This window comes from Marmota flaviventris, chromosome 7 (assembly GCF_047511675.1).
Source record: "Marmota flaviventris isolate mMarFla1 chromosome 7, mMarFla1.hap1, whole genome shotgun sequence".
Lineage (NCBI taxonomy): Eukaryota > Metazoa > Chordata > Mammalia > Rodentia > Sciuridae > Marmota > Marmota flaviventris.
The window spans coordinates 47,278,883-47,305,976 of NC_092504.1; the positions used below are offsets into that span (position 1 = coordinate 47,278,883).

Genomic DNA, 27,094 nt, shown 5'->3' on the forward strand with positions numbered 1-27,094 from the left:
AGCAAATATGTTAATACAATAATTATACAGGTAAATAATATAAAGTTCAGAAATATGAAGTGCCTTAACCACTAAAACATACTTTTGGTAGGAAAGAGATTGAAAATATAGTCTTTTGAATCTCTGTCCTAAACTCTTTGTTCCATGTCATTTGGCCTAAGTATTACTTCAATATTCTGGTAGTGGTTAAGATGCACATTTCTATGTAATATTCTACTCTTCTTTACTTTTTAATTACCAGGACATTGTGTGGCAAGAACTGGATATCTGTCAAACTCACATCAATTTCTTCTTGGACTCAAAGGTAGAGGACATTTGCCAGCCTCTTTCACAGTTAGGTAGAGTCACACGACTAAGTTCTTGGAAAGGAATCTAAGCAGAGATGATAAGGATCACATAGGTCCATAAATAAAATGCTAAGAATATGATCCCTCCTTTGTTCCCTATGGGATTTCCAGGGCAGCCATGATAGCCATGTGTTAAGTTGAAGGAATCTCCATCTATCTGGATCTCTGAATATAAATAAAAATAAATATCTCTACATATTACCACTTTTTCTCAGTTTAAAATCCTGATTCATGATTATCGTAGACATTATAAAATCAGGAAAAAATGCATATTCCCTAGTGTGTACAGTGGACATATAGAATTTTATTTTATGGCACTTCATGTAAGTATAAATGATAAATCTAATTAAACCTAATATTTAATGACTAAAGGTAAAATATACAAAGGTGTTGGCATGCATATGTTTAATTTTTTGACCATCCAGTGTGACAAATATTATTATCCTATTTTGTTAATTGTTAAATTTTCAAGAGATGGCATGGAATTAAATGAATAAATAAATGCTTAATATTTATAGAATTCTAATTTAAAACATGTCAGAGAAGGAGAGAACATTTCTCTGATATAGCGATGATACATTAAAAGAAAAAAAAAATCCCAGGAACGATTCCAAATAGCCTGGCTTAAGTCAAGGAATGCCTCTAAACGAAACACTGAGATGGAACTAGTTTACAGTATTTTAAGTGGACTGAATCTTTTGCCTTCCTTTTGTGGGCGGGTATCATCACAGATGTTATGAATATGTTGAGTAAAGAGAAAGAGGACATCCAAAGAAAGAGACATGCTACTTTTTAGAAGTGGAGAAAGATGACTAGACAAAGCTCATTGATGACTACTGCAAATTTGTACTGGTTTCATCAAAAGGAAAATGTGCTTTTACTAGGTGTGTTTCCTTGAAACTAAGTATAGCCATGAAAGAGAGTGATATGTCCCAAGAGTCATTCAACCTCTCCCTGCATATCATCTAGGCTCCTTTCAGTGCATGTTTCATGCTTCCTTCTGAGGATTGATATTGTCTTCACTTCTGCTGGGTGACTAAAAGCACATTCAACTGCTAATGTAATTGTCCACATCTCCAATCAAAAGCAAATCCCCAATACCATGCTGTCTTTGTTATTGTAGCTCTGTAGTGTAATTTAAGGTCTGGTATAGTGATGCCTCCTGCTTCGCTTTTCTTGCTAAGGATTGCTTTGACTATTCCAGACATCTTATTTTTCCACATGAATTCATGACTACTTTTTTCTATTTCTATAAAGAACATCATTGGAATTTTAATAGGAATTGCATTAACTCTATGTAGTACTTTAGGTAGGATGGCCATTTTGACAATATTAATTCTGCCTATCCAAGAACACGGAAGATCTCTCCATCTTCTAATGTCTTCTTCAATTTCTTTCTTTAGTGTTCTGTAGTTTTCATTGTAGAGGTCTTTAACCTCTTTTGGTAGATTGATTCCTAAATAAACCTTAAATTCTACTACAGAGCTAAAGTAGCAAAAACAGTTTGGTACTGGCACCAAAACACATATGAAGACCAATGATACAGAATAGAAGATGCAGAAATAAACCCACATAAATACAGTTATCTCATACTAGACAAAGGCACCAAAAAACATACATTGGAGAAAATATTGCCTCTTTATCAACTGGTGCTGGGAAAATTGAAAATTCATTCCCGGTAAAATGAAATAAAACCTCTATCTCTCATCCTTCACAAAAATCAACTCAAAGTGGATCAAGGACCTAGGCATTACACCAGAGATCCTGAACCCAGAAAAAAAAAAAAAAAAAGTAGGCCCAACTCTCCATCATATTGGCTTAGGAACCAAATCCTCAACAATACTCCTAAATCACAAGAAGTAAAAATCAAGAATCAATGACTGGAATGTTATCAAAAAAGCTGCAGAGCAAAGGAAACAATCAAGAATGTGAAGAGAGGTCTGAGGTTGTAGCTCAATGGTACAGCACTTGCCTCGCACATGTGAGGCACCAGGTTCGATCCTCAGCTCCACATAAAAATAAATGAATACAGATATTGTGTTGATCTACAATTTTAAAAATAATAAAAAATAATGTGAAGAGAGAGCCTATAGAATGAGAGAAAATCTTTGCTACCTCAGGTGCACCTCAGATAGAGCATTGATTTCCAGGATATACAAAGAACTCAAAAAACTTAGCACCAAATAAATGAATAAATTAATAACCCAATGTATAAATGGGCAAAGGAACTGAACAGGCACTTCAACAGAAGAAGAAATATGAAAGGTCAACAAATATATTTAAAAATGTTCAACATCTCCAGCAATTAGAGAAATGCAAATTAAAACTACACTGAGATTTATCAGAATGACAATTATCAAAAATATAAGTAAAAATTAATGTTGGTGAGGATGTAGGAAAAAAATTCATTGCTGGTGGGAGTGCAAATCGTGCAACCACTCTGGAAAGCAGTATGGAAATTCATCAGAAAACTTGGAATGGAACCACCATTTCACCTAATTATCCCACTCCTCAATTTATACCTAAAGGACTTAAAATTAGCATACTATAGTGATGCAGCCATGTCATATTTATAGTAGCTCAATTCACAATACCCAAGGTATGTAACCAACCTAGGTGCCCTTTAGCAGATAAATGCATAAAGAAAATGTGATATGTATACACAATTGACTATTACTCAGTCATAAAGAGGAATGAAATGATAGCATTTGCTGGTAAATGAATGGAACTGGAGACTTATCATGCTTTAGCATCTGCATATCACAGAGAACATTTTGCACTTGGTTTATTGAGAATGGCTTATTTCACTTAGCATGATAAGTGAAATAAGCTTAGCATGATAAGTGAAATAATCATTGGATTAGCAAAGAGAAATGAAGGGAAGGAAGTAGGGATGTGAATAGAAAAGACAGTAGAATAAATTAGATACAACTTTCCTATGTTCATATATGAAGACAGTGTATCTCCACATCATGTACAACCACAAGAATGGAAAGTTATACTCCATGTATGTATAATATTTCAAAATACACCCTACTGCCATGTATATCAAAAAATAACAAATAAAAATTTTTAAAAATAAAGTAAATCTCTCTGATTTGTGAGTCAATATGGCAGGGAAAATAAGACCACACTGTAGGTTGGTAGTTCACCTGGCCTTTCAGAGAACTAAATAATGACCCTCTGAACCTCAATCACAATTCTCCTGAGAAGACTTGTTAAGCCTGCTTATTCAAAAGTCTACCTCTTTCCTTTCCTCATCTAATAAGGTATAGCCAGAAAGGAAGCTTTTCATTATCAAAAATTACTTTTGGGATATCCTGCAATGTGGGCAGAGGTTAAAAGGTAAACATGCCGAATGGTACCTCTCTTTATTGTTATTAACAAGGTAGGAGTGATAACCTATGTTGGCAGTTTCTTGGGAGGATCAACCACAGCAATGTATGAGAAAAGGCCTAGCACTAGAAGGTAAGGCTCCTTGCTTTAGAGAGCTATGGTCCAAAATCAAACTACAGGGTGATAAATTAGTCATGCTTTATTTATTATGAACACAAGACATTAACCTTTAGCTTAATAACTAAGTTATTACAAATTCTATTCCATTCTTTAATGCTAGTGTCTTTTTCCAGTGGATTCCAAACCATTTACAACTGCACAATATCAAATTCACTTTAAAAGCATGAGATTTGCTAATACCTTAAGGCTATTCTAATGCATGCCCCCATACACTAAAATGATTTCAAAGGTTCAACTTGTTTAGAGAAATGGCAGCCTTCCTTAGTCAAGGTGACTAATTTGGATTCAATAGCTCTCATTTCGATGTATAAATTCTGTTAACCTATAGTCCTTATAGAATGATACATGATACATTAATATTAATCATAGTTTAATAGATATCTTATTAATATATTAAACATCATATAATATTAACATATTATATAACATTTGTCTTGAATTATTTCATATTCCAAACATTTACTGATTATTATGGGCTTAAGCACTGTGTTTCCAAGAGGGAATAATCATTATTATTATTATTTTTTTACCAGTCTTAGTTTAGTTATTATAAGAAAAGAGGTGGGGCATATGATTGAAGAAGATGCAAGAAATGAATAATCATCTAACTGGTGGCACTGCAAAAATGATGTGACCAACATTCTCAGAGGAGTAAGGCAATATGCTTTCCATGAGCTCAGATTTTAAGGAATTTCAGTATGCAGTCTGAAGGGGAGCCTAATTTCCTAGATATCACCATATCACAGATTGCATGCTTGCAATATAATTACACATTCATACAGAATTTTCCCCTTGTGTATATCTGATTTGGAATTTAAATATAGATGCAAAAGAAGTAGGAATTTCTAGTGAAGGCTAGTAGTATTTATGTTATCCTATTATATCCATCAAAAAATATTGCACCGAGTCATGTTTAGATACCCTCATGTAGCAGACAACAAGGCTATGAATAGTGTCTTAGTCAGTTTGGGCTGCTTTAACAAAGTACCATATCCTGGGTGGCTTATCAATTACAAAAATTTATTGATCACAATTGTGCATACTAGAAGTCTGAGATCAGAGTGCCAGGATGGCCAAGCTCTAAAGAGGTCTCATTTGTGTGCTGCAAACTGTTAGCTTCTTATAAACCATCATGGTGGAAAGGGAACAAGAGAGATTTCTGGAGTCCCTTCCATAACAGCATTAATTCCATTCATATCTAATAACCTCTCAAAGGCCCTATCTCCAAATATCATCACTTTGGAGGTTAGAATTAGAACACAGGTTTTTTGAGGGGACACAAATATTCAGTCCATTTCAAATAGCTCCTGAACCTTCTCCACCATCAATGATACATTCAGGCTTTTTGCATAGTATAGCTGAAAAATTTCTGGGGACAGAGTCTTATTAGTCATGCTTGAGTTAGTTGTTCATGCGTAGACCAGTCATCTATGGCCAAAGGAGAGGCCAAATACTATGCCCAAGGCCACTTCATAAAAACAACCCCCTAAGCCAAATGTAGGAACAATTCTCAGGAAAGGAGGAATAATTATGAGCCAGAAAAATGTCAGTGTTTTGTGCAGGAACAAAAATTCTACTGCCTTCCTTTCTAGGCCATGATAGTTATTAGAACTATCACTGGTTGATTATATACTCCTTAGTAGAGTATATTTGCCCTTATAAGAGGGGAACCTGAAGAAAAGAGTGTTGAAGAAATATTTTTATATTTCTAGATCTAGTATTTAGACCATATGATGATGCTTGTAATACTACTATGTTTATATGAGTTCTGACTGTTTCTACAAGGGCAGTATTCTATCACCAACATTTACAGTAAGTGGCTGTAAGCATTCTGGGTTGAACCTAATTTGGCGTTATGAAAGGTAATTTAATTGTGAGATCTAAAACAAGGTAGCTGGAAAAGTCATAGGATGAAAAACAAAAAGACAAAAAACTAAGTTCTTTGCTTTTACAGCCTTCCAGAACCAGAAGGGGCATGAATGTATGCAAACATTTGAGAAATTATGATAAAGAGTTTAAGGAGACTTTTCCATTGGGAAGAAAAAACAGCATGTGGTAAAAGTTTGCATTTAATTAGGAGAACATGTTCTAAAAATATATAGACCTAGACCTATAGATAGGTTTCCAGGTATTAAGAATGTAGGATACACAGGTTCTCCTTTTGGTGAATTACTCAAAGTAAGGAGAGGATTTGAAGATAACAAATTAGTAGGGCAATATAATTGGGGTAAAATTTTACAGTCTTTTTAAATGGTCCTTTAAAAAATATCCCAGAGTACAGAGAGGGTTACTGCGTACATTTTGGGATCAAGCTATCCCATAGGGCAGTCAACTATTTTCTGATGATAGCATGTGTAATCTGCATTTGAGCCATCATTCTTGTGAACCCCAAACCCTTTAGAATTCTAATCATGCCATGGCATACTAACAGTCTGAGTGCTATGCTTTGCAGATGTGATTTAACTCTGATTACCTTGATTTGTCAGTATATTTAGGCCTAGTAGCATTTAAGACTGTAACTGTCTGCTGATATTTGATTGGGTATTAGAGTATTGTCCCTGATGGCAAAGCTCACTAATTTGAAATCTTGTAAAATTGCACATTTAGTTGAAGCAGAAGGTCATTCATTTTATGTGAAGGTGGCCATCTCTAGAACCAGAAGGGGCTTTCATTTAGCTACTATAAGATTAATATATGTAAAGCCCCACTGGGGGGTGGTATACTATGCTAAATCATAGGGTGAGGAAGAGCTAAATGGTGAAAGAATTCTGACTTTCAGTTGGACTCATGACTGCTCATGTTTTATTTGGCCTTTTTGCTGCTATGACCATAAGCTCTGACAAGATCAGTTTTAGAGGAGGAAAAGTTTATTTATTTGGGGATTCTGATTTCAGAGTTCTCAGTGCACAGACAGCAGACTCCAATTTTCAGGGCTAGAGGTAAAGCAGGACATCATTGCAGAAGAGTGTGGCAAAGGGAAGTCGCACAAGATAGGGCTCAGGAAGCAGAGAGAGAGAGACTCCATTTGCCAGATACAAAATATGTACCCAAAAGACATGCCCTCAATGCCCATTACCTCCTGCCACACCCTACTTTCCTTGGTGACCATTCAGTTAAACTCTATCAGGTGATTAATTCACTGATTAGGTTAAGGCTATTGCAACATAATCATTTCCCCTCTAAACCTTCTTGCATTGCTTTTTTACATATGAATTTTGGGGGAGCACCTAATATTTAAACCATAATGGTTTTGAATAGTCTACATTTCCTGGTGAAGAATGGAATGAAAGACTAAAGGATGTGTACAACTGTAGGTAAATGTATCTGGGTTTAAGTATGTTCTTCTCTTCCTCCTCCTTCCTTTTTTTCTTTGTTCCTGCAATTTGTAGACATGATTGGAAGAGATGAAATTGGGGAAAGAGGCCATACGTGGCTGAGCAATAAGACAGAAGATGTCTATTTTGGTCTAGGATGCTTCTGGTAAGCGTGGGGGTGGACTTGCTAGGACCAATTATTGCCAGATTTCCACTTGAAAAAGAAATGAATTTCTGTCTTGTTTAGTTCACTGTGTTTTTGTTTCTGTTGCTTACATCCAAAATAAATAATACTTAATAAAATGTTTGTATCATTGACTTTTTTTTTTTTTTTACTTTCACCTACTTTCCTGATCACTGACTGAATAATTACTGATTCAATCAGAGGGCTTTTATTCAATACAGGGAGGGGTAGGGAGACAAATTACTGTGAATATATATACGTTACATAGTCTCCTTTATGTAACAATTATGACTGAGATGCACAACATTATATAAAATCTTTACTCATAACTTTGCTTTTTTCTGTAGAAGAGAAATCTGTAAGTAAAAACACCAGATTAATGGTACAGATAGCCTAAGAGGCAGTTGATACATATTATGCATTTTCCTTCCAGATTAATTTTGTCAGCACACATCATTAAGGTAGGGATATGCCTGTCTCCATACTTCTGTTAGAGTTTTGTAGTATTGCACCATTGCCATTTAAGATATTTTCATAAGAAAAAATGTGAAAATGATGGGTTATTTAATTATAAAATTATATTTTTGTGTATTGAGTTTCTATAAGCAGAACATGGTTTCTTACTGGCTATTTATACCTATTCTATGTAAAAAAGTGTTCATGTTCTCTTCCAAACTTTCATGCTGTTGGCATCTTAGTATATTCTTTACTGATTTGAAAAGGTCCTTTGGTCAGGTAATTTTAAGTTATGAAAATATTTTAATTTCACTTACCCTGTTTGACTAGATAGTCAGATTTTTTTCATTTGGGGTTCTTTTCCATTTGGTAAAATATTATTTTTTTTTTCCATTTTAATTACACTGAAGCCAACAGTAAAATCTTTTTTCCTAATCTAGTATATACAGAACTATTTTGAATAATAGTATCTAAGTTTAAACATCATCTGTGCTTCTGTCTTGCCTCTTAAAAGAAGGTGTTAAATATAAATGTGTAGCAAAAAGGGCACAGGATTTATTTTATTTTTGTGGAAGTTTCACCTTAGAAAACTATTGGCAAGAGTCATGGATTTCCTGGCAATAGAGTGGGATGCTTTATATCCTAAATCAAATATAGAGGACTATGCCCATCAGATTAAGCATGCTTTGGAAGCATGAAGTTCAAGCTTTAAACATAGGTAGCTGCTGTGAAAAATTGCTACCTTGACATCTGATTAAATGGTATAAGCAACCTATTCTCTTCTTGTCATTGATTTTATTTAATGGTCAGTTATTTTTACTTACTTCTTCCCCCTACCTTTGCTTTTTCTTTTCATTATTATGGTTTTTGTAATTTTCCTTTTTTTTTGTGAACAAGTCCTCTTTGGTGAACATTTTCAGTTATTCATATAACTGACTACCCCTAATTTTCAGTTAATATGTTTCATATTTGATAAATATATTACCTCTGTTTTTAAATATCATTCTTCCACAACCTTCTAGACAACTCAAACTGTGGGAAGGCTGGGTCTAAAAACTCATCCATAGCCAATAGTAATTTGTGTTTCTGAAGCTACCAATAACAATATTTACTTTCTATAGAGCATTTTTCATTCCATGCATTTAAAAAATATTTTATTACTTTTCTAAATATGAGTATAAACATTTGGGAGATGGATTGAGTAATTTCCATTGTGCCTCTTTTACAAATAAGAGCCTCTTGTCACAATTTGCCAGAGTCTATTCTCTCTAAAACTATTTGCTTAAGTTACAAGTGAGTCCAGATGTCAGTTTATATTTTCCTTAAGTACCCATGGGAATTCATGGATGTCCTGTTATTAGGCAAATTCAAGAATCTAAACTTGAGCCTTTGAATATCTAGTTGGTCAGAATTCAGCAATATCTTTGAATCTCTTTCCCACTTGCCATTTTTTAAAAAAAGAATTACATGTTCAAAGTACTAGGGATGCAGTAATCTTTCCTTTTGCAGAAAATTAAAACTTGGAATTTGCATTCAAATTTTCTGATAATCTCAGAAGTCATATGGACAAGCAACCAATTATTTAAAAGAATAAGAGAGACACCAAGGGTAGTGACTCACACCTGTAATCCCACCAATTCTGGAGGCTAAGGCAGGAGGATTGTGGGTTTGAGGCCAGTGTCAGCAATTTAGGAAGACCCTGTCTCAAAATAAAAATAAATGAAAGGATTGAGGATATAACTCAGTGGTAAAAGTAACCTGAGTTCAATCCCCAGTACCTAAACAAATAATTAAAAAGGACAAGAAAAAGGCAGAATGAAATAGGTGGTATTGTAGTGATACTATGAAGGTGCTATGAGAGTTATTTAGATTTACATACTATGACAAAATATCTGAAAAAGTCAACTAAAAAGGAAGGCAGGCTCAATTTGTCTCAAAATTTCAGAGGTTTCAGTCTATGATTGGTTAGTTGGTTGATTATGGTGTGGATGGGACAAAGCTGCTTATCTCATGATGGTCAGAAAGCAAAGAGAGAGAAAGGGGCCAGATTCCCAATATCCCCTTCAAGAGTTTCTTGCTCAGTGACCTAACAGCCTTGCATTGGGCACAACCTTTTAAATTTTCCACCACCTCCTGATACTGCACTGGCTGGGAACCAAATCTTTAGCACACAGCACTTTGGGGGACATTTAAGATTTGAACTCTCAAAGGCAGTATACTGGAAGGGCTGATTTTTTAAAAATTAGAGTTAATGATTAAAAGTTTCTTGAAGAACTTGGCACCAGAGTTGTTTGAGCTTTGAAGAATGATTGAGATTTTTGATAGTTACCCATGTTGGGTATGGTCTATTAATTATGATGAGGTTTTAGGTTCTTCAGATATTCTGGGGTTGATGCTACCTCCTTAAGACCTCCCAGTGGGCATAAGATCTTTCTGACTGTATACAACAAATACAATTTGGAGAATCTGACCATGGCTGTTAATATGCTTATAGGACACATATAATAAATCTGTACAACTCGAGTATATAGATACAGAAAAATAACACTTAGCCATTTGAAATTAAAAACATTTAGAGCAGAAAAAGACTTTTTAGAAATGATATACTTAACCCTTTCATTTACGAAGACCTCACCAAGAGGATCAGTCATCAACCAAGGTCACTTAGGTAACTTGAGCAAACTTTCCCTCTATCAGAAGGCATGGCTTTGAAATCTGCACTTTTCTATATCCACCAGTTAATTTATATAGATATTCTGAAATAAAATCATCGAATCCTCACACCCACTTATCAGACAAATATACTTTAAACTCTGCAATGAACTTGCATGCATGAGCTAAGTTGAAGGAACATAAAATGGACCAAAGGCAGGAAATGCTTTAGGACTCGGTACCCGCATAATGAAAATACGGAATAATCTGCACTGGAAAAAAGACACTGGTAGGACTCTACCTAATATCGTTAATTCACCTACAAAGGAGTGAGAAGAGTAAAGGAGGGAGAGAGGAAAGAAAGGGAGGTAGGGGGAGAGGGAGAGAAAGAGCTGGGGAGAGAGAAGGAGGGAGAGAGAGGGAAAGAAGGAGGGAGAGAGAGAGAGAGGGAGACAGAGAGAGAGAGAGAGAGAGAGAGAGAGAGAGAGAGAGAGAGAGAGAGAGAGACAGCTCGAGCGAGCCTCCCAGCCCTGAGAGAGGTACTCTTTGTCTGATAAACCCTGAAAAAGAAGCCTCTGGTAGCAGCCCTCTCCTTCCCACCTCCAAGCTTCTGCCGAGCTGCTAGGTGGAGCCCGCAGGCACTCCAGATCCGGGTTTTGTCGGCCACCCCCTTCCCCCGGCTCGAGCCCCCCTCCGGGGTTCTGGGAGCTCTCGCCGCTTGCTTGCTCGCTCGCCCGCCTGCGGGTGGCTCATTCTGGCCTCGGCTCGGGCCCCGGCTGTTTTCGCCGCGCGCTAGCTGCACGGCTCCGGCGCTACCCGTTCTCCGACCGGCTTTCCGCACGTCGCCGCTTCGCCTGCCCGCCCAGCCCCTCTTGCTCCAGTTCCCAGGAGCGGGGATGCAGATGCTGCGGCTGGTCCGGGTGGGCGCCTGCACTGCCGCCGCCGCTGTAGGCATTTCCCGGGCTGCTTGTTGCCTCGGCTCCCGCAGCTGCTGCCGCTGCCGCCGCCAGTGACTCGCCCCCTCCCCTTTCTTTCTTCTCTTTTCGCCTGTCCTCTTTCTTCGGGTGTGCGCGCGCGCGGGTTGCACGGTTTGCTTTGGCAGAAGCTCGCTCGTGTGTGCGCGTGTGTGAGTGTGCTTGTCTGGAAAGCGCCAGAGCCTCGCTCGCTTTTGGGAGTCGAAGAAGAAAAAGAATCGAAGCAGCGGCGGCGGCGGCGGCGGCGGCGCGGAGCCCGGGCCGCGCGATGAAGCTCCCACATGCCCGCAGCTGCCTGGCCCGACCGGCGAGCTAATCAGCCACCTCCCGGGCTCGGGGCTCGCCAGCCCCCGGGACGCAGCCCTAGGCTGCAGGGCACACGCTCTTCCCGCGCGTCCCCGCCGTGCACCAGAGAAGGAGTTTGCGTGGCTCTCGCTCCGGTTCTCCGCACAGGTTGCGGGCGCGAGATCGGACCCTCGGCTGGGAGAGAACCTTGGGGGGAGGAGGAAGAAGAAGAAGAGGAGGGTTTGGCGGAGAAGCCACCCCTGGCCCTAGCGGCTCTCCCTACCTATTCCATCACTCCCGCTCCGAGGCGGAGAGAGGAGGACGAGGAAGAAGAAGAAAAAGAAAGAGAAGGGGGGTGGGGTGGGAGAACTGGATATAAAGATCGGCTGGGGGGATGGTGGAAGATTTTTGGTCTCCTCAGCAGCGTCTTTTCTTAAGCGGCGGCGGCGGCGGCGGCGGTGGCGGCGGCGGCGGCAGCAGCAGCAGCAGCAGCAAGAAGAGAAGCAGCTCCAGCTATGACTGCCGCATGTTAATAGCTACCACTTGGGTTCCTGGGCTGCCGCTGGAGACTGAGTCTGACTCCGAAGTTGTGCAACTGTGAACTGGGAGAGACATTTGAACCCTCCTTTCTCTTTGCTCCGCTTTTGCCCCCTTGGGGTGTGTGAAGAGAGGAAACGTAAAGGACGACAAGCATTTGGCTTTCCCTCTTCTCTTTCTCCACGGCTGTGTTGCAGAAGAAAGGGAAGAGAGACTTTTGTTGTTGTTTTCTTGACTGGGGTCTCCACCCTCCTGCTGCCTTCTCTGGCTTTATCATTTTTTTTGGCCGCGTGTGGTGGGGGTGTCTTTGCTGGGGCCAGTCCATCTTTTGCCCCGGGCTCTATGGCTGGATTGTGGAAACTGCACCCCGCTGCAGGTTGTTGAGCAACTGATGGGACGATCTCAGGGACCGGCGGTTGCAGAAGGTAATTTATTCTTCTCACTCTTCATCATAGTGGTCGTCCTGGTCTGGCCCAGGCGGCGGCATCCGCCAGGCGGGCAACTGAGGGGGTGCGGGGTTCATGCACACTCACCCTTCCACTCACACACTCGCCGTCACACACTCGCCCTCTCACACACTCATCCGATCGTGATGCGGGGCGGGAAGGGAGCCTCCTGGCTGGTGGGCGCTCAGGTCTGGCACGGGTTCGAGGTTTTATCAGCCATTGGGCGATTTGGCGGTTGAGCAGGATGAACGCGAGAGGAGACCGGGCGCATTCGCTGTCGCACACGCTGGGGAATAGAAAAGGTTTCCACCCCGGGAATTTTCCTTCTCCTCTCACCCCAGTGCCTTCCCCTGGTAGGGGCTGAAAGCAACCGAGGGGGCGCCTTTTCTCCACTGGACTGGAGCTCTTGCCACTCGAAGCAGGAGCATGCTGGAGGACGGACAGGGACTGGGTGAGAGGCTGGGCTCTGAGGTGATGGAGAATGCGGGGTGGTGAGCCTTGCGCGGTCTTCTCTTGACGCCTGTCTTGGAGCATCCAAGGTGGCCTCGCTTGCCCAGGTCGCGCCCCTGAGTTGTGGAGCCGCTCTGCCTATCCGCACCCCGCCTGTTGTGTCCCCTTCACGGCAGTTTGGTTTAGACTTGCGTGCCCAGGCTTTGTTAGGCGATTGTGGCTGGAGAAAGCTGTCACTTTTACGGATGGCCGGGGACTGAGGTGTGCTGCTAGTAGGCACTAGGCAGGAGGTGGTGTTAAATGAATCAGGGTGGGCTCGGCCCGGGGGTAGGGTGAGTAGAACACTGGTGGACGCGGGTTACAGGTAGGAGGGCAGGCACCCTGGAGCTTCTCTCTCCGGAGAGAGGAAGTCTAGGCTGTAGCTGAGCTTTGATGCCGCCGAGACCCAGCCTGTGGTCCCACTTCGGAGCTTGCAGACTGAATGTTCCAGCGTCCCAGCAATTTTAGGTGTGTACGTTTGCAGGAGTGGGGAACGACCTCCTCTACCAGGGTTAGTTGGCAGTGGGGTCCGCGTGTGCCTGTCTGGGTGTGCGCGTTCCTGCGCCGGGAGGATGTCAGGGAGATGTGTGCTGGGATGTGCTGATGCTACTTGAGAAGAGCTTGCTTATCAAAATCGCCTGGCATCCGCTTAACTGGAAAATCTGGTTTGGGGAGGCCAAGGGGGCCCTGTAGGATTGTGAGGAAGCCTCACACTGTGTTCGCTCTTCCCCGGAGAGGCGCAGTTCAGCGAGATGCGTGGGACGCGTGAGAGTCGCTGGTGCAGCGCTCGACGCACCCTAGATTGGCCCTGGTGAGGACCTCATAGAGTAGTCATCTTTCGAACAGATTGAAGTAATCAAGTCAAACCAGCATAACCTCTGGTCCTTAGAATTCTCTGGCTACTTTCCTAGCACCGATAGAAACATGCGCTGCCTTTATTTATGGCTAGCGATGTAGCAGTTGGGTGAACTCGGGCATACGAACCACCTCCAGGGTGTCTCCTCCCTGTGTTCCATGTGATCCTTGCCTGCAGTAGTTAGAGAACATTGTAAACAACAGTGTAAGCATCCACAGTCTCCTTTAGAGCTGAACCTATTGGTGTCTGTTTTGTTTACTTTCCTGGGTGGATTACTCATTAGGAAGTATAAGCCTTTTTGCACGTCTGATTTTACATCCTTTCAGCCAGCTGCTGGGGAAATGAGACGCATACACTCTGGCAGGAGGAAAAACTACCTTCTGTGTTTGCTCCGAAGTAAATAGGCGGTCTGCTAATTTTAGTGTCACATGGGCTACCATCCTAGTTAAAGAATGTCATCGTAGAATTTGCAAAGAAACACTTCAGTGATTTTTCATTTGGAGATCGTCCTGTATCTCCCTGTGAGATACCAGAGCTTAGATTTCCCTAATATATTTTTCAGTCTGTAATGGTACCAAATTCTTTGGAGTTCTGGCACCCAATTTATCTGTGTGTGGATTGCTAATAAAATTGCCAGTTCTTTTTTAGTATCACCAAAAGAGGATACCAGATAATTTGTGTAGGAGTTAGGAGGATATTTGTGTTCTGTCAGCTTTGTTTCATCCAATCTTTCTTTCTCCTCTTCCTTTTTTCTTTTGTAACTAAAGAAAGGGTAAAGAATGTACAAGGTAAACAATTTGTCAATAGTTGCTTTTGCAATGATAACTACTTTTAAATTTCAGTAATTAAATGGCATTAAATTCCTTACTTCTGTATTAGCTCTGACTGCTTTGGTGTTTGTTGCAAATGGCTGTGTCCTATTTGGTTTTAAAAGTACAGCACTGTATAATGGGTACTTTGATTTTAGGTACACTAATTTTTTGATTTTTTTTTAAAGATCTTGACTTCTTGAAAAAATTTAGGTTGCCAAAGAAAAATACTGAATCATCAATACCTGATCTTGATTAAGTTGTATTTTTATAAGTGATATTGCTCGTGATCATCACCCTAATAGAAAATTTAGAGAGTTATGTTTTAACCCATAAGAATCTAGTATCATATATGTGTTTCATTTCTAGGGGGTATGTGTTACAGTTTTTATACTTGTAAATATTTCTAAGGATTTAAAGAATACTTTTTTCCTCCCATTTTGGAAGATCTCATCACAATGATTCTCAGTCCTTCCATTAGAAGATTTGATCAGATCTGTTCTTTGTTTCCTAGCAGCATGTGTTTCCTAGCAGTCATACATTCCACAGGTCCTGATGTCATTAGAACAGTGTCTGTCAGTTTATTGTGCTGTCTTTAGCTGAAGGTGAATGTGTCAGTGTTTGAATGCCATTCCATAACACTTCTAAGTATTCAGTAACCTGCTGCACTGGAGTATATGGTTGACTGAACTATTTCTAAAACTGGGTAGGAGAAATGATTAGTACAACGGTTTATGTGAACTACTTAATTTTTCTTAGGTAGATATGTTAGGCTGCATCAGGCATCCCTAGCCAGAAGAGTGATAAGCCAGAAGAGTGATAAGCCAGAAGAGTGATAAGCCAGCATGTGATTTGTCTGATACTTTTGATGTCTCAGTTTAGGTTGCTTGGTGAGATTATCCTTCAGATTCAGGTCCAGCTCAAAAATATGAATGAAACATTTTTCAGAAATGATTTTCTTTATAATGTTCTTCTTATGTTTTACAGACTTAAATATTTCTTTCCACAGGGAAAAATAACAAGTATGGGACTTACTGGCTCCAGCTGCTGTGCCTGCTATTGTTTCTAGTGATTAGGATAGGCAATTTTTTCCTGTGGACTTGATTTACCTTTGATTCCTTTTTGTAAGTTGTAGCCAAGGAAATCATAAATAGTAGATTTAAAAAAGATTAGAAAATCACAAGTTTGAAGTTAATTAAATAATATAACACATAATTGCATTGTTTTTTAGAATTTGATTTGGACCATTTTAGCTGTGTTTGAACTCTCTTTGAAAAGGGCTGCCAAGTAGAAGTGATGGTTACTGTTAAAAGTGGGCATTGTGGAACAGAAATTAGCAAAAAACTGATTGAGATTTTTTTGTATTAAGATCAAACACTGATTCTGAGAAATGCTGTGCTACTTTAATTTGGTATGGTGTGAACTGCGAGAGCAGTCAGAATTTAAAGAGAGAAGATCCTGATACTTCCTTAACTTTTGCAAATGGCTGTTTTGCCTTAAATTATCTTAGATTTGCATTGTATTCAAAATATACATTTGGTCATTAATGGAGGGCCCCTAAAGACTGAGATTATATTGTAACTCAGCATTTGTTTGCCCTCAAGTGTATGTGTATACCTAAACTACTGTTGCATTTATGTATGTTTCTTTCATGTATATGTTTCTTTAAAATTACCCTATTTTGCAATAAAATAAAAAATAGAATAGTTGAATGTGTGTAGAGGCTTCCTAATGTTTCCTTTGTTATCTCTCTGACTTCATTGTGTGTGTGTGTGGGGGGGGGGGTAGGGAGTTGTTGATCAATGCAGAGAAAAATCCAGATTCTTCATTCATTTTAATTTTGATATTGACGTTAGTTGACATTTGAGAAAGTAGTGTGATCATGCCCCTGGAAGGCATTTATGATTTCTGGTATGTGCAGGTTTTCCCCAAAAAACATTTAATGTATTACCCTGGTCTGAATATGAATAAAATTAACTCTACGGATACATGAGTAACCAGGTATATGTTTTTTCCTTTTGGAATTGTGAATGTGCTCACTGGTTTACAAACATAAAAAAGAAAACTAGGGCTCAGTGGTAGAGCACTTGCCTAGTAAGTATGAGGCACAGAGTTCGATCCTTAGCACCACATAAAAATCAATAAAATAAAGGCATTCTGACCATCTACAACTACAAAATAAAAAAGAAAAAAGAAAAAGAAAAGAAAGCTAATTGTCTTATTATGAAGTAATTAAATTCTCCATTTATTTTGGGGTGGGTGGGTGAAAGGGTTGAGTTCTTTTCCTACAGAATCTGTGTAACAGAATCATATACACACACACACACACACACACACACACTCACTCTTGTTTGAAGAGTGTGGGTTGGTTTTTATAGTGCCAGGTATTGAACCAGTTGCCTTTGGCATGCTAGCAAGCTCTCTACCACTGAGCCATACCCTTGGCCCCAGGATCTATAAATCTGATTAAAACATGCCTTGCCTATGTCTTATGGACACTTTAAAACCTGCATTTAATATTAATAAATACCTTCATAAGAGTAATTATGGAGATGAAGTTAAAATTTTGTCCATAATATTCAAGAATTTAAATGGGATACTGTTCATATTAATCTTGTTATTTGGAAAATTATCTTTGAAGTGGAAAAATAAATAATCCAATTGAGTATTCATGTCTGGTAGAACTTTGTATGTAGTTATTTTGAGGGGCTGACAATGCTCTTACCTAGTATTTTAAGGAATTGTGTGGGTCTCTGAGACCTTTTCACAGGGTATGCAAAAAGAAAAACATTTTCTTTACAATGCTTAGACGTTATTTGCCTACCACTCTCATTCTTCTTCTTCTTCTTCTTCTCCTTCTCCTTCTCCTTCTTCTTATTCTTTTCTTCTTTTTTTGGCACTGGGGATTGAATCCATAGACACTTAAGTATTGAGCCACATCCCCAGTCTCTTTTTATGTTTTGAGACAGGGTCTCATTAAGTTGCTTAGGATCTCACTTGGTGGCTAAGGCTGGCCTTAACTTATGATCCTCCTACCTCAGCTTCCTGAGTCACTGGGATTACAGGACAGGGCCACCATACCTGGCTTAGTCTATTTTTTAACAAGTGTACAGTGGAATTTTCCAGAAGGCATATGATATGTGTTGACATCATTGCTCTGATAACATATGGCATATGTGTAGTCTTGTGTTTTAAAATGTTCCCAGTTCATTAATGCATAAATACTATTATAGATAACATAATCAGAAGTCACTTTAGGTGTGGAAAAGAATCCTTGTACCCAAACCATTGAGAACTGTACAAATTAACTTCCAAGGTCCTTTTGCTCACATGTGTTACCCATCTGACCATACAAGGAGCCATATAGGATGAGAAAACAAATAGATTTTCAAGCTTTAAAAAGAACAGACGCATTTGATATTTTACTTATTGATTTTTTGGCATTTTCATTATTCTGTTTCCTAAAATTCTAATGTTAAAAAAGTGCTTTTAGGGTTAGGGTTGTGGCTCAGTGGCTGAGCGCTAGCCTCGCACATGTGAGGCACTGGTTCAATCCTCAGCACCATATAAAACTGAATAAAAATATACTTGTGTCCATGTATAACTAAAAAAATATTTTTTAAAAAACCTTGCTTTTAGTTTTTTGATTCGCCTTTAGTGAAAGACGTAGGTTTTCAGCATGATCTGCTGAGTGGTCCTGGGGTAGCTACAGAGAAGCCAAGGAAAAAATTTGAGATCTAGGCAGCAGTTGTATCCAGAAAGGCAGAATGGTGTATAGGTGAAGAGAAAGGAACTCAGTGTATTTGACTGGGTTTGAGAAGCTATTTGGTTTTGGGCAAGATACTGGATCTTATGTGTGACTCAATTTTCTGATGTATTTTAATGGGTTTAACAATTACCAGATTCACAGATTATTGTGAAAGTTCAACGATTAAATATATGCAAAGTGCTTAAAACAGTTCCTGACATATAATAGTAAGGTATAATCATTTCTACTGTCATCATCATCATTGTTAGGTCTCATGAGGGTCCTAGGAAACTTTAATCAATTCCCCATGTGATTCAGATATGCAATTTTATTTCACATCATTGCTTTAGAGTATGCCTTAAAATATTACTAAATTTAAAAGTTTTATATAAAAATAATCTTGGCTTTATTTTTCTCTTGCAATTTAAAATTTAGGGGAAGTTATTGATTTTTTTTGTAGGAAGAATTAATAAAACACCTTTGTTAGCTTGACCTAAGTTTGAAGTTGGGTACTGAGTATGAATGGCCAATTAAAAGTAGATTTCAAAGACCCTAATTGAATATTTATGTCTCTTGGGAATTATTAGGGAGGAAATCACTTTTCTGAAGTGATATAAAGACGGCTCACTACATGCTTAATCTGTTAATCACTATCTAAGCACCACAACAGGCCATTTTCAGTGAAAAGGATCCTTGGGGTAATTATATACTGTAGTTGAGTCTGTTTGTGAATGGTGACATACTTGTGAAAGAAGATCCACATACAGAGCACGTTTACTAGATGCTAAAGTTTAACTGGAGAATTGTAATACTACTCACTCAAGCACTTTGACAGCCATTTGAGAACTTTACATTATAAGTCATCTATGGTTTTTGCCCGTATCCCATGTCATCTTGTAATTTCTGAATTGTCACTAGAAATTGGTATTATAGAACCTATCACCTTCAGCACTTTGGTTAATGCAATCTGTCCTAGTATTGTAGAAGGTAAATTATACTCCATAGATAAGTGTAGCTGGCAACCATTCTTAATTATTAATTTTTCAGAAATGACCTTTGGATTGGAGAGACTTGAATATAGTCTCCAATGCACAATTTTCTAGTTTTAACTTCTCTATTAAGAAATAGAGTTAATAACATCCAGATTGCTAGTTTCTAGAGAAGAATAAGTAAATAAAAAAATATCTGGTAGAGTGAGCATTTAATGCATGGTACCTGTTATTATTTATCATACTATTATTAGAAATGCCCTTGAGTACTATCCTTAAGAAAACTTAGCTAAATCAAATATCATTTTCTTAATTGAGGAGTTCTTGATGAGCTATGGAAATCAATAGCATTTTCTTAAGCTGTTTAAAAAGGTTTATTGTCTCTTATTTGTCTTTCCCTCTCTGCTTCTTTAACCTTTTAGTAACTATTTCTGAGCTCTTCCTCTTAACATATTATGCTCTGCTATTGAATTCCCACCAGAACTCATAATCCCGATAAAAAAAATATTTTTGACATCCATCAAACATTGTGCCTGAAGACTGACTTTAAATCAGGTGTAAGATGAAAGTAACAATTTAATTTAAAAATTTTTAAATTAAACAGCTGATGATCTTTTCACACAATGTCAACAGTTCTCTAAGCATTAAGGGCATCTGTAACCAAATGAAGTCATCATAAACTTCAAGATTTATATTACAGATTTCCATACTTTTAAAAGATTTATAATGCCAAAGTGCAAGTCCTTCTAAGATTGCTATAAATGCAAAGGAACTCTTAAAATTGAGATCCCCAGATTGTTTTAAAGACTAGAAGGTTTGAAAGTCTCATAATTAAGTCCAGATTTTATAATTAACTCTGTATTTCAGTGACACCTGCCAATAAGAGAAATTTTAAAAATTGCGTGATTTTTACCTATATTTATACAGCACATTCATGTGAAAAAGGAAGGGTACAACACAGGTGGTGAAAACAAATGAGAAAATAAACTGTGCATTAGACAACTGACTTGCTAAATTGTACCAGACTTAAATGTTTGAAAGTATGACTCAAGAAAATGAAAAGCCAAGTAAGAAGTGACACCCACTTCTGTTTGATCAGCTTGTGTTGGTGTTTCTGTGTCCTGCAGAGGCAGAGTGTGTTACTATTCAGGACTGCCCCAGTGGCTAACAGTAGCCTGAGCCTGTGAGAATAGGGGAGAGACTCAAGCCCAGTTTTTGATGTTCTGCTTGGGTGGGTTACTTGAATACTAAAATGCATTCCATTGACAGCTGACCCTGTAAGAGGTTTCTCAACAGTCTCCTGTTTTGTTTTGTTACCCCCTCCTCTCCCCTTCCTTTCCTCAAAGCTCTTCCAAATAAATACTTTTGGATAAGAGGAAATGGTCTTGACTGATGGTCATCTTTTTGTATGAGATTTTCTTTTTGGCAAGAATGGAAGAGCTCCACTGATTTATATTAGCATTTTTTCTTTAATTTTCAGTGTCTTGATTTGTCAGTGGCTGATGGTTTTTTGAACCTTGACTCAGAATACTGATCATGAATTCAAGGAGTGGACAAAGAACCTATTGAGAAATAGTTTTGTGTTAACACAAGGCATGTGTATATCTATTGCATTTCTTCTTTATCTTAGCTTTAAATATTCAGTTGAAGTCGTCTAGTGAGTTTTAATCATATTATTAACTGTAGTTGATGTTAGAGGAAGTATTGAGGCAGTCATTTTCTTTCTTTTAACCTTTATTTTATTTATTCATTTTTATGTAGTGCTGAGGATTGAACTCAGTACCTCACATGTGCTAGGCAAGAGCTCTACCACTGAGCTACCACCCCAGCCCAGGCAGTCATTTCTTTTAAAATAACATATAGTCTTTTTTAAAAGATAATTTTAATTAAATTTCACTTTCACCTTAAGTGATATTTATGCATTACAGATAAGTATTTAATAGTCATTTTGAAATGACACATTTTATGATAGTATCTTAGTTGTCATATATACTAAAATTCAACTTACAAGATTTAGTAGAATGACATATTCATTATTTTTCTTATTCTCTATATTTATTTATTTTTCTTTATTAAATTATTTATTAATTCTAATTTGTTATACATGATGGCAGAATGCAGTTCATTTCATATTACACATATAGAGCCAATTTTTCAAGTCATTGGTTGTACACAAAGTATTTTCACACCATTTGTGTTTTCATACATGTACTTAGTGTAATGATGTCTTAATTCATTCCACAGTCATTCCTACTCCCTTGCCCACTCCCTACCCCTCTCTACCCCTCCCTCCCCTTTGCCTTATCTAAAGTTCCTTCATTCCTCCCATGCTCCCCACCCCCACCACCATCATTATTATGAATCAGCATCCTCATATCACAACATTTGGCCTTTGGTTTTCTGGGATTGGCTTACTCCACTTAGCATTATATTCTCCAACTCCATCGATTTACATGCAAATGCCATGATTTTATTCTCTTTTAATGCTGAGTAGTGTTCCATTGTGTGTATGTATATACCAAAATTTCCCTATCCATTCTTCTACCAAAAGGCATCTGAATTGGTTTCACAATTGAACTATTTTGAATTGTGCTGCTATAAACATTGATATGGCTGTGTCCCTCTAGTATGTTGTTTTTAAGTCCTTTGGGTATAAACCAAGTAGTAGGATAGCTGGGTCAAAAGGTGGTTCCATTCCAAGTTTTCCAAGGAATCTCCATACTACTTTCCTGATTAGCTGCACCAATTTGCAGTCCCACCAGCAATATATGAGTGTGCCTTTTCAGTGTCTCTTTTCTTTCTCTATGGACAATATCCTTTACTTCACTGAGCCATTCCTTTTTCAATGACTGTAGTAGAATGATAATACAGTTTGAGTATTCCTTACCCCAAATGTTTAGGATCAGAAGTGTTTTGGATTTCAGGATTTTTGGATTTTGGAATATCTGCATATATATATAATGAAACATTTTGGGGATGGGACTCAAGTCCATCTGAATATTCATTATAGTGATTCTTTGTTAATCAAGACAAATCTGGCCTCTGTTGATTTGGCTAGAAAACTTTCAAAATGAGTTTACTTGTTTCCTGTCAGTAGCTAAAATGGTCTTGGAAAATGATTCCCTACTCACCATACCCAGAATAGTCAACAGAAATACAAATAAAGGGGTTCATATTTTAGGTTTATTTTAAAAAATAGCTAAGTCACTCATTAAACCAACCAGATCATATAGATTTTGTATATGTGGGAAGTCACCAAGTATCAGAAAGATGTCACTTTACAGAAGCAGTGTGTTTCTTTCTGTCCTGTAATGGTGGAATTGACCTCATACAATACTGAATAGGGGAGCTGGACTCAGGTTTGCTGGCACTAAGAGTGCTGGATTTTTCTAGTGTATGCTTAAAAATGCAGAAAATAATGTTGGTCTTCCAAGTTTAAATTTTATCTAGGCATTGAATACATCTACATGAATAGAACTTCCCCATCTGATAGTGGGCATGGATGAATAATTAATTACATATGAACTCTGTTAGCACCATTAACATAGTCCTTATGGAAAAAGAACACATTGTTTCTAAACCAGAAGTACAGATTGCACAGAAAAAACTGTAGGGAAAAAACAACAACAACAACAACAAAAATACCTGTGGCATGGGAATAAATGTAACATAAAATAAGTGCAAATACAAGTAAATCAAGGAAAAAAACGGGTTTACAGATATGTACTCATCCATCTGTTTGAGACATTATTTTACGTTTTCTAGTGTATCCATTATATAATGCTTCTGATGAAAATATATTTTTATTCATGTAAACTTTTTGTTTAGAGGCAGAATATTCAAGAGTTCATCAAGTTGGATGTTTCAAATAATGGAGTATGGATAACTTTATAGTTGCCTAACAAATCCCAAGAAACTATATACTTCAGCATGCCAGTAGTAATGTTTTTCAATGACAGCCATCTAATGTGGATCCATTATTATAAAATCCAGAGTTTGGGTAGAGTTTAATGCTGAGATTTGACCAGATGAGGTAAAGTGGCGCTTCAGAGGCATTATCTGTAAGTGTAGAATCCTCCTAAATTTATTGCTTTTTACTTTTTTCTTTATTCAAATTGGAAAGTTCTGTTGAATTTTCATTTTCTTTTTAAGTACAATTCAATATAAGTAGTAACATATGAAGATAATTTGGGGGATTTTTTAAAGGTTAGTAGAAACCTTAATTAGAAGAGCTTCCATGTACAGTGACCTTCTTTATTGTTGCAGATCCTCAAAGAAGAAAGAGCACTAAAAATTAGTATGCTGTCAACATTGTATTTTTATGATTTGATGTTATTAAGCAAACTTTGTGATTCTTCCTTTCTTTTCTTTTCTTTTTTTTTTGGTGCATTTGATTAAATGTGTGATCTTATCTTGCTGAAGTAGCCTGCTGGGCTGCAGACAGTAGTGTTCAGAAATGAAATTTGCTTAAAGCCTCTGAGCAGACATTCATTCAATGAGATCTTTCTTGAATAATAGATGATAGTGAGATAGCAGTGGTGTGCATGTGTGTTTTCTTCCTTGAATTTAGGGAATATTGAGATAGGGCAGCAATAACAACAACAAAAGTCATAGGGTATGAAAGAAAACATTAGGTTTATAAGTGAGAAATTAACCTGCTTTATTACAAATGAATGAACAATCTGTATGAGGGACTCAGTGTGCTAGTCCATATGCTTTGTTTTAGTAATCCTGCTGTGTTATTTTTCCCCCTGCTAGTCTCTCTTAGCTTGATAGATGTTATTCTGGAATGAATTCTTTCTACTATTTTAATGTGTATTGTTTATATTCTTTTGATGTTACTTGATTCCCAGTAATGTCTGGATTCTCATTCCTGTTCATTCTTCCCAGTGTAGCTGATTGTACATTCTGAAGACAATATTTACATTGTATTTCCTGATTATAGTACAGGGTCACATTGAAGCACTGGTGACATGTAGAGATATATAAAGTTAAAACAGATATCATTCAATGTATAGTTTATAGAATTCCAATTTCTCAGTGCCATTTAATTTTTTGAAAGCATCATTTTAAATACTGTAAATATAGTATAGACACATAGGATTTATTTACACATTGACTTATTCATGTGAGTTATCTTTTTTTTTTTTTTTTTTGGTGACGCTGGGGATCAAATCAGCACCACAAGTGCAAGGCAAGCACTTTACCAATTGAGCCATATCCCTAGCCCCGGGTTATCATTTTTTACTAGGATAAATGATGTCACAATGAGTATACAAGTGTTGAAAGCCGCAACTTTCTAGCTATTTCTGTAGCACAGATTCCTTGAAATATGATCACTTAGTCAAAAAATAATACATTTTCTTCGAATTTTACTTCTTGGTTAAAGTGATCCAGATGCATCATTGCTCTCTGCCTAACTGGTCCTTTGAACTTTTTGAAAATTCTTTGGGATTGCTAATTCTCAATTAAATATAGTTAGTAGTTATTAATTTTTTGTCTTGTAAAGTGGTATGCTTATGTGGTTTTTTTTTTGTAATTTTTAGCTGTGGCTGAGTTATATATGTACCAATGTGTAGATGCTGAGGTCAGTATAATAATCAATAATAAAAAAGGGAAACTTACTGGATATTAATATTTATACTTTTGAATTTAATATACTAATAAAACAAAACTATATAGTAAAACTGAATTATGAAGAATTAAGTCAGCCTTACACTTTTTGTCCCCATAAAATGTCTTGTTTTTTTTTTTTTCCTCTGTTCTGAATGAACCTCTTTATCTCTTCAGTTCTTCTGAAAGTGTCAAGTTAACAATGCTCTCTTTTACCAAACCCTATGGAACAAGATAATTGATGGTTTGGTTAGTCTTTTAAAATTTAAATATGAGAAGTAGGAGTAAATGATCAATAAACATATTTCAAGAAGTTTATAAAAGAAGAAAGAAATAAAAAAAGTAATGAAACAGAACCTTGTGGCTTCATTTAGTAAGTATGAACACAAATTTTGCTAGGTGTAGACTGAATTAGAGAATGAAAACTATAAAATATGAGGGTTTTTTAAATTAGAGCTTAAATAAAACTGAAAAGTGTATAATGAAAAATTTATTTTTTCAGCAATGCATTATCTTCAGAATTTGATTTTATTAATTCATTCTTCAGTCAGGGGGGACTAAAAGTTCTAGTTTAGATGATATTGTTGTGACTTCTGCTTCCAACTGTAAAGACATATTTTTGGTATATTTCTAGCAGTCACAGTGGCAATTTATTGTACTTTCACTATGCATATATTTTTTAAATCTGCACCAGAATACATTTTTGTGACCAAGTTTAATGCTTGATAAATAAATGATTGTAAAACTGCATGAATGTGCTTTATGGATTTACAAGAAACATGAAAGCAATTTTGAAGTTACTGTTGCAAGATAAATTTAAGTGCCTTTGAAAATTGCCCTGTACATGCATGTGGGATAATAAAAAGCTAGAAAGGATATTAAAAGATATAGTTTTCCACACTCTAATTTCCTTAAAAAGAGAAAATTTAGTTATGAAGGGTTGAAGTGATTTGCCCAAAGTCACATGGCAGGTTTGTAGCTACCTATTATTAAGGTATTTCTCTACTTGCACTTAGGAATTCTCATTTATGATACCAGGCATGATGTTAGCACTACAGAGCTGTATTACATTACACATACAGCTTCTCAAGGTGTATTTCATGTGTTAATAGGAGGAAGTATGGGGGTATTCCTTTCTCCCTAAAATATCCAGAATAAAAAAAAATAAAGTAATTGCAAGTTCCATTTTCAGAAAGCTTTAACTCAATAGGTAGTTGATTTTATAAGAATTTTCACATTTCAACCTTCTTGAACAGCTAAAGCCCAGCATTGCATATGCTAATAGCACATTCTAAAAAGGTAAAATAGGTGAGACATTCTTTTTGTGATGATTTAAAGAACAACTGACATAATGAAGATATTTTTCATTCTGTGAAGTGTTAAGGACTCTGATAAGATTCTCTCAAATATTTCTCTATACTCTATTATTAAGATAGTTATACTCTTTTCACAGTAAGTCATTTAGCATTTGACATAGTTTCTGATATTCACTTTCTTTCCCTTCTATTTACATGTTAAATGAATTTTGGGCCCACAGAATATTTATATTATATCAAGGAAATTTTAGCATTTTGTCACTTACAAAAGTATTCACATTGAATATTCAATATTCAGAATATTCAGTGTTTTCCATGTATTCATTTTTCCCTCTCACATGGCTGAATTTATTCACATAAAAGTATTATAAAGTATAATCATTAAATTGTATTTAGTTATAGTCAAATGATCTTTACTGAAAACAAAAATGTGTAGAGAAATGTAAACTATAATAATAATATTTCTGCGTGAGAATGCAACAGAAAAATTAGACGGAGCAGAATTTTGGGAGTTGGAAAAGCACAATTTCAAATTTTCCTCTGTTAACACTGAAAACATTAGT

General features: G+C 37.3%; 1 protein-coding gene across 7 annotated transcripts in view; it reads left to right on the forward strand.

Annotated features, from left to right (window-relative positions):
• The first annotated feature begins 12,234 nt into the window (after positions 1–12,234).
• Adgrl3 (adhesion G protein-coupled receptor L3) overlaps positions 12,235–27,094 on the forward strand; it is a 759,373-nt gene continuing 744,513 nt past the window's right edge. For all 7 annotated transcript variants that reach the window (XM_071614317.1, XM_027947334.2, XM_071614313.1 and 4 more), the window contains exon 1: positions 12,235–12,690. The gene's annotated coding sequence lies outside the window, so the exon portion shown is untranslated. The remainder of the gene's footprint in view (positions 12,691–27,094) is intronic.